General features: G+C 37.5%; 1 protein-coding gene across 7 annotated transcripts in view; it reads left to right on the top strand.

Moving 5' to 3' along the window:
- The window catches only part of LOC127437158 (neuronal cell adhesion molecule-like), a 106215-nt gene that overhangs the window by 38599 nt on the left and 58542 nt on the right, over positions 1-9074 (top strand). For all 7 annotated transcript variants that reach the window (XM_051691874.1, XM_051691877.1, XM_051691873.1 and 4 more), the window contains exon 2: positions 8826-8865. The gene's annotated coding sequence lies outside the window, so the exon portion shown is untranslated. The remainder of the gene's footprint in view (positions 1-8825; positions 8866-9074) is intronic.

The raw sequence follows: 9074 nt of genomic DNA, 5'->3' as shown, positions 1-9074 counted from the left end.
AGCATATTTTCCATAAATACAAAAGTGTCTTGCAACACTGGAATTTACAAGGAAGAGTTGTGAGGGTGGTGACCGACAGCGCCAGCAATATGGTAAAGGCTTTCAACCTCCCAGGGTTTGAAGAGGGTGCAGCTGAAGAGGAGGGTGAGGAAGATACCGTAATATAATGTATTACATATAATGCAAAAATAAAATAGAAATAAAATGTGGAATAATTATATGAAATAATGACAATGAGTCAATAAGCAAAAATGCAACATTAAGTTGAATTGCACCTTTGGGTTATCAGTTTGTCTTCAGTTTGACACTGTGTTTTATTTTTTACAGGGCTATCTATCTTAATATAGAGAATATTTTGTTAGCCTATACTTGTTTAAAGTCTTATTAAAAAATGCTTTTTAAGATTCAATTAATAGTGACTGTGTGCAGAAAGCTTCCATATAGCCAGTTATGACAAAGATCCCGATAAAAGGTGAAATTATTGTTATTAGTATCAGCCGATCAGGTGACAAGAAGATCAGTGATCAATCCTGATCGGAGCATCCCTAGTCAAGGATCAGTATTTACTGAGTAATCTGTTATTTTGTAGAGGGAGGTCGAAATGGTGATTTTTGGCGATGATTTTGGAGCAAAACTACAGGTGAAAAAAAAACACCCTTAGAATGATTTTGTTTTCACACAGAGATCAGTAGATCTATTACTAAAATCAGTTCACTTCAGCACCTCTTGTTGCATTATATACCAATGGCGTGAGTCCAAAAATGGGAAACAACACTGTTTTTTGTCCTTTTTCCAAAGTTGGAGTGCCTATAACTCCAGAAGTATTAAAGATATCTTAATATCCTTGTAGATTCTGATTCAGAATAAACTTTCATTTTTCTATCTTCATTTTTAAGGCCCTATGTGGTTAAATCTCAGAGATATGGGGCTCTTAATGTGGCTCCATGCGAAAAATTGTTCAATTTGACCCATTTTCAACGGTTGAAAACCAAATGTGGGTCACATGATAAAGCTAGTTTTTCTTGTCCCACAAAACAAACATCTGAAGTACAAATAATGTTAAAAGTGAAAATACTCATGGATTGACTTTTCCACAGGAACAGTTTCCCCCACTTCTTTTTCTTTTTTTGAGAAGAATACTTTTTCAAAATCGTCATAGGCTGTTTGTCTGATTCGCACGAACTTTGGTATGCATCATTTAGAGATGCACTTGAATTTTTATTTTTATTTTTTCAGAAAAAGTATTACCGAAATCACAAATTTCAGCCAGATTGAAATAACCCAATAGTTACTGTTCATCAGCCTATTTGCAAGACTTAAATCGGAAGTGATGCACAGTCACAAGTGTATAGTATATTAGTTATTTTATAACGTCTTCACACGTGGGTCATCCAGACAGATTTTAGAGTTGTAACCATATATATTTTAAAAGAATATTCCTGTAGATGAAAGCTCAGTCCTGGCTTGTGTCCCGTGATATCAGCTTGTGAATACACATGAGAAACACTTTGGCAGCGTTCTGCATCTCTGACACGAACATGAAAGAACACGACATGAACCTCTGATCTCGTCTGCATATGATGTGATTGATCTAATGAACATATGGCTTCATTAATAAAACACCTGTTATTATGTGTCTGTGTGAACGCTGCTAACATGTCATGTGTGTTCTTCAGAAGAGAAATGGCACTTCTTGTTTGTGGTTGTGAAATACGATACAGCTGAAGTGACACACTAGTGAAAGACATGACTGTCTGAGTCACTCTCCCATTTAAAATCTCACATTTGGCCCTCATATAGCCATGGAAACCAGTCTGTCCCATTCTGTGTGTGTGTTCTAAATCTTGTTTGGATGTAGAAAGGGGGCAGGTTGACCTCGGCGTCCTCTCCATGAGATTTGGGTAGTAAATCTTGTAAATATCCCTTCAGACTGCCGCCATTGTCCTGGTTTTGTGTTCTGTGCTGCTGCATTTAATCCCACAGGATTGTGTTTCATTTGACCACTTTGTGTTTTAATACTGAATCTGTCTCGGGTTCATTACGGCCTCAGAACCCATTAAATACTCTCATGTGTTGGATCACACTCTGATCAAAGTCATTTCATATCGATTTAGAGTCTCCAATTCCCTGTTAAATTAACCTACATTGTCATTGTCACAGCGCAGATGAACCGCTCTGATTATGAAACTGGATTTCAGGCAGTAATAGTGTGTGAATGGAGGTTTGATTTGAGATGTGTGTCACTTGAGCTCGACAAATAAACACATTCAATACATTACAGGCTTCATTAAAGTGCTGCATTGATGTTGTGATGTTGAATGAGTAAGCGGACAGCTGCTGTTTCACAAAGACGTTAAAGCAATGAATGATGTTGTTTTAATGGATATTAGCCGTGTTTGCACAAAACGCACATTGTTTCTGAACTGTGTCACACAGACAACAGAAACCAGCGGTCTGCGGTGGTCCGAGGCGCTGCTTTTATGATCATGGGTAGTTTTTGCCCCCTCCGTAGGGCACTTGAGGCACACTTGAGAGGGCTCCAAATCCTGCTAGATTTGACAGCCAATCAAAGACGAGCTCCATTCACTGAGTGAATATGGTGCCCCAAAGACCTCACCTCACAAAAACACACTGAGATCTCTTTTGATGGCAGACTTTCGTATCTTGGCAAATCTGAGCATAGTTTGAGACTTTGAGATTATGGATGCAGCGATGTATCGGCCAAGTATTCACTAAATTAAAACCATCTGCATATTGGTCACATGCATCAAAACCGGTGGTTTATTTACACAACAACAAATGACTCTTTTGAACCGGTTCTTTTTAATGAATCAGCCAAATAAGATTCACGAAACAGGTTTGAACTCAGGAGCTCAGGTTAATGGCTTGACTTTCTCAGTGAATCAGATAACTACTGGGTGACCAGAATACCGACATTTATGACACGTGATCGCTGATGATCTACTGTAGATTAATTACTGCTCATTTTGTTAATGAAAATATTCACTTTGTAGTCTTTATATTGTAGCCTAATACATTGGATATAAATAAGAGGGTGTATTTTGGGCTTGTTTGTAATTAAAAGTCCAGAGTTATATATCAAATCGTGTTTATTCTGTTTATTATAATTTTTGGGGATTTTCTCCCCAATTTGGAATGCCCAATTCCCAATGCGCTCTAGGTCCTTGTGGTGGCATAGTGACTCGCCTCAATCCGGGTGGCGGAGGACGAATCTCAGTGTCTGAGACCGTCAATCCGCGCATCTTACCACGTGGCTTGTTGAGCGCGTTACCGTGGAGACGTAGCGCGTGTGGAGGCTTCACACTATTCTCCGCGGCATCCACGCACAACTCACCACGCGCCCCACCGAGAGCGAGAACCACATTATAGTGACCACGAGGAGGTTGCCCCATGTGACTCTACCCTCCCTAGCAACCGAGCCAATTTGGTTGCTTAGGAGACCTGACTGGAGTCACTCAGCACGCCCTGGATTCGAACTCGTGACTCCAGGTGTGATAGATACCCAGACCCCTATTCTGTTTATTATTGATATTTTTTGGTTGCACAATAAACTTTATCTGGGATTTCATTAAATTTGGACTCTTGTAGCCTCTGTATCTGGGCCGTCCTGTATATATAATATTGATTTTTTTATGTTCGTCCTATTAATCGGTTATCAGCTGTCTGTCTTTGGCTTGCTATCTTGCTTCTGAAAAACCATCTAAATTGAGCAATTCTGTCATTTGGCAACTAAAAACAGCCATTTGGCTCATAAATGTTTTAGTTTATGAGCCAATTTCTCCATAGTAATTTTATTTGTTTATTTTTAGTCTGGAGCCCTGATTTATAATTAATTACATACATTTATTGCATTGTATATAACTTTTCTTCTTTGTGTAATATAAAGAAATGCCAAAATAAATGCACAAATCATGTTGAATATGCATAATATGTATTTGTCATGTTTTATCATTACATGTTAAATGTGAGTTCTATTCTTTAAAACCGCAAGAACAAGTGCAAAAGTGTTTTAGAAGTGCAAAATAACCTTTTTTCCCCACATTAATTGTCATGATATTATATATACTGTATATATATACAGTATATTCCAGTATATGATCTTTTTTTAGCCTATTTTGTATTTATTTTTCATTGTGGCTCTCTTAAAATTGAGTCCTGTCATGTCCAGATCCAATCCTTGTTCAGTGGAAATTATTTATTGCAATTGTTTTTGCACATTTTGTGAAGCATAATTCCTTAGCAAAACAAATTAAGTGGCAAAATATCGTTATCAGCCAGTAGTTTTTGGTTAAAAACGTTATTGTATGGGTAGTAATGTTCATATGTGTGCATCTCTCATTGAGATCTCTTCTGAAACACATGAGGAAACACATGTGACTTTACTGGGGTCTTTTTCTCAAGAGAAACATCTGAGAACACTCAAAACTCTCCATTTGCACTCATTGCCGTGGTTGTTTCAGTGTAGATCAATGATCTATCCATCCAGACTCAACATGAATATAGTTGTTTTCCAGTCGGATCTTGAAGTTTAATGGTGAGATGTGCTTTGAGAATCGGAAGGTTTGGGACTGAGTTTCATTGTCTAAAGTGACACACAAAACACTTTGAACTGGATTATATTTCGGGTCGTGGTCTTTTGTAAAAGAGCGTCATTATTACGCTCCACACGGAGAGAATAGAGACACTTTGAAAAGGAGATCGGCCTCTATTGTCACGAGCTGCGAGACTTTCTCACATCACTCTTCTTAACGGCGGCAATAACTGCAATAAACACACGAGCACAACTCAACTCATGAAACATCTGCTGTTGATGGGGAAGGAAGTCTGAACGTTTGGCCTGAAGCGTTTCTGGAAGTCATCAGAAGAGTTGTGACCTCTGTGAAACTCTTCAGGAGTTCATGAATCTCTCGACTTTTTTCAGCACTGCAAAAGTCATTTTTATTGATCAGTATTTAAAATTTAAAATATCTAAACATCCTTAAAACTAGATGAGTGTACCTAAAGACAAATCATATACTAAGACTTATTTTAAAAGTTTATTTTGCTTTAATACCCCATTGGCAAATAGTTTTCTTATTAAATATTTGTAATTATATATAGCAGAATTTAGTGAGGTTTATAGTAAATACAAGATCAAACTATTTGCCAATTGTTTTATAAGTTAATGCATCTTAAGGATGTTTAGATATTTTTACAAAAAAATCTCAAATAAAACACTGATTAACCCTCAAAAGCCCAAGCATTGACATGTTTTATTCCTGCTTGTGTTTTTATGAAGCCACTGATTATAAAATCTAGATTTCTAAGCATATTTTGTTTTGGGTTCATTTTGCGTGACAATGGCAGTCAAATCTTCATTTTAAAGGATTCTGATCTTAAGGGTGAATTTTGTGTGACTTTATCAAGTTCTGACATACAGTACAACATTTTCCCACCAAAACTGTTGTTATGATACAGTTCAGAGTGTCAGCTAATGTGTTGGGGGTTTTTAGTTTTAAATATTAATAATAAAAGGTGTTATTTAATTGATATAAACTAATGTTGCAGTTCTGCTGCACCGAGTCTCTGAGGGTTAAGTACGTTTTGCAATGTAGCATTTTCCAGTTACTTTTTATATTTGTATATATTTTTCTATTTTTAGTCTTTAATAAATGGGATAACTTCAGTTATGAATAATAAAATAACAAATAAAGTGTCTAAATGTCTGCTGTAGTTTTAGTATTGTGCTTGTGTTCACATGAAAGTAGGAAATGTTTAACCTCCATTGAGCCAAAGACAAAAGATTGATTTAATCCTGCTGTGAGGGGCGGAGCTCTGTGTGTGTGTGTGTGTGTGTGTGTCTCATTCACACATGGACTGACGCTGGTGACACATGTGGACGTGACTCTTTCATTTCATTGGATGTTTATTTGTGTGTGATAGTGCTGAAGGACTGCTGCTGTAGTGAAGGTAAAAGTGTTTTCATGTTTTTAGATGTTAGGGTTATTAGAATGTTGTTAGCAGGTGCATGCACACACACACACACACACACACACGCGTGTGCTGTCAAACACACATAATCACGTCTGCATGAGGAACTGTTGTGTGTTTATTGAAGTGTTAATGTGTTTTTGTATTAAATATGGAGCGATTTGTTTTCTCCAGGAGACTTTAGGAGAGAAAATAGCTGCTTTTATCATCAAGTAGAGATGCAGGAGTGATTTGAGAAGTGTTTTAATGTCATGATAGATCTGTGAGAAGTATTGATCATCTCTGGACTGGAATGGATGTAGAAGTTTTAACTTTACTGATGTAACAAAACTCTTTTTCTGATGCTGATGAAGTTTGAATCAGTGAATTCAGACAATCAGTTTGCTGTGGCAAGCATAATTTCTATTTGCTGTTAGAGTTTAAATGTGTAGAGTTTGTTCAGAAACAACCTCATGATTGTCAGTGTGTGTGTTGCAAAGCTGCCTAATAACTGAACTTCTGCTGAATTTGTAGAATTCGTATGAATTTTCATGCTGGTCCAAGCTGGTTTATGTTGGTTTGGTGTTGTTCACCAGCAAAAATGAAGCTGGTTGACTGAGGGATGCTAATTAATCTCGTTAAGAAGCCTGATGGGATGCCAGCCAGGGCTCCAGACTAACATTTGAGAATGGTGGCACCGTTGACACCAAGTTCTACAGATGGTAGCACCAGCAGCTGATTTGATAGTATCAGTGGGTGGTTTGGGACATACGAAATGAAAAATTGACAGACACTAATAAAAATCGTGATATTGCACAAATAAGTGCAATTACCAATAAAATTGCATTATCTGTCCCACTGAACTGCTCATTAGACAGTAAAGTACTGATTTTGAGTCAGGATACACATGTAAATGTACTGGGCCTCATTCAAATTTCCCAAAAACTTTCCGCCAGATTAACGAACGCTTCGTATTCTCCAGATTTGTTAGTATAACTTGTGTATGTTAGTGAATTCCAGATGTTCGTAGATAGAACGCATGTGCACACTCATTCACAATTATCATAATCCACGCCCATGAAAACGCCATATAAGGAAAGACTCACTAGTAAATGAGAATAGGAAGCTTTTAACATATATGTGAACAGTAATAAAAGGTTGTTTTTTTTAAGTGCATTCACATCGTAAAATATTAATTTAGGAAACGCTCACATCTAAAAAGAAAGCGAGGAAAATTTTGTGAATTAAACAGTTCAAGAGGTCAATAAAAATGGTTTGACATGAACTTTAGAGTAAAAAAATTTCAGTTCATGTCGACAGGAGGATGTCCACCACCATCTCTGGTTCGGTTGAGCGCATCGCCAGCATCATTGGAGAAACTTCTTGAGTAAATCCGAGACTGTACAGTGATGCGCTTCCATTGCAACTGTGCTGCGATGCGCCTCCATGGCAACTGTGCAGCGAATCGCCTCCATGGCAACTGTGCAGCGATGCGCCTCCATGGCAACTGTGCTGCGATGCGCCTCCATTGCAACTGTGCAGGATGCGCCTCCATGGCAACTGTGCAGTGATGCGCCTCCATGGCAACTGTGCAGCGATGCGTCTCCATGGCAACTGTAACAATCTTCAAAGAAACTGATAGAATGCCTGAAGAAGGTCTTTGACCGAAACGCTGTAAGATATTACAGATTTAAAAGCTGTACGACAGTGTACAAGCTTTTTCTTTTTCCCCCATTGTATTGTTTATGCACCTGTTCGTGATTTCTGTAGTTCGTATGTTAATGTAATCTTGTATAGAAGAGGTACGTTTATTTGACTTGCTGTCCGTATACTGGAGGGCTCGGAGCTTGAGACTTGACTCGAGTCCTGATTACCCCTCAGACATTACTTATTTAGATAAATGATGGATCTAGAGAACAGGTGGAGATGGGTTGGAGGAGGGATGTCAGGAGCAGGAAAGCAGCGGCTTATATACTCCTGCTTGCGGGCCGTGATTTGTCAGATTAAAATTAACCTCTGTTAATTAACTCCATGTGTTCATTTAAGATTTTACCACTGACAATATGTCAACTGAACGTGATTTACCAATGCCTATGAAATCTAAATAATAGAGCTTATATCAAATAAAAAAAATGGCCAGCCAGTGACGTTAGAGGGCTTTATTTATTTATTTATTGAGAAAATCAAACACAAATCCATGTCAAGAACTTCTGCTGGAAATAAGCGGAGTTGGGAAAAATGAAGCTATACTTTAAAAAATAAATGCTAGCAGAAAAAGAAACATTTCTAAATAAAAGCATCTTTTTTAATATTTGCTATTTTTTAAGGTTAATTTCACTCATTTAATTATTAATTATTTGTTCATTACTTATTTAATTTGACCTATCAAAATGTAGTCATGGCAGTGTGTCTGAAAGAAATCACATGTTCGGATGTCTTGCGCACGGTTTACACGTGGTCGGGAACTGGTGTATATTTAGTTTGTACTGACTAACGTTTTGAAAATACAAAAACTTTCATGAATCTGAAAATTTACGTCAGACCGACTTTACGAATGATTTACTATTTACATGTGTTTCATGAATGAGGTCCACTGATTTTAACAACAGTAACATGTTTAAAAAGTTCATGTCTAATTTATATAGCGCTAAATTAAAATGTGTCAGGCTCTTAATGATTAAAGTACATGTATATTAATGATTAAAGTACAGGCATCTCTGGGAATTTCTGAAGGCAAACTAATCCAGTGTCTTTAGATGTTCGTGCTAGATGGTGTCTAATAGTGACCGTCAATGAATCTGGTGAAGTTGATGAAGGTTTTCATGTTCTGAACGTGTGTTTCTGTCTGCTTTCAGATTGAACAGAAGAACAGAGCAGGAGATCAGATCTTCTCTGGTGAGTTCAAACATCATGTACGCTGAACATCACGCTGGTTTCTTCTCTCGCTGAAGATCTCTGGAATATCTGAAGGATTTCAGGCATCTGTTTATCTCATATTTGGCATGAGTCCGTAAGCAGATGTTTATCCGTGTTCTGAATGGATTCTGCTGATTGGCTGTTGACGTGTTCAGATCTAAAGCTCTTTACGGTGGAATCAGCACGTT

The sequence above is a fragment of the Myxocyprinus asiaticus genome, chromosome 48 (assembly GCF_019703515.2).
Source record: "Myxocyprinus asiaticus isolate MX2 ecotype Aquarium Trade chromosome 48, UBuf_Myxa_2, whole genome shotgun sequence".
NCBI classification, from domain to species: domain Eukaryota; kingdom Metazoa; phylum Chordata; class Actinopteri; order Cypriniformes; family Catostomidae; genus Myxocyprinus; species Myxocyprinus asiaticus.
Note: the sequence above shows the minus strand (reverse complement) of the source record. Positions and strands in the feature narration are given on the sequence as shown.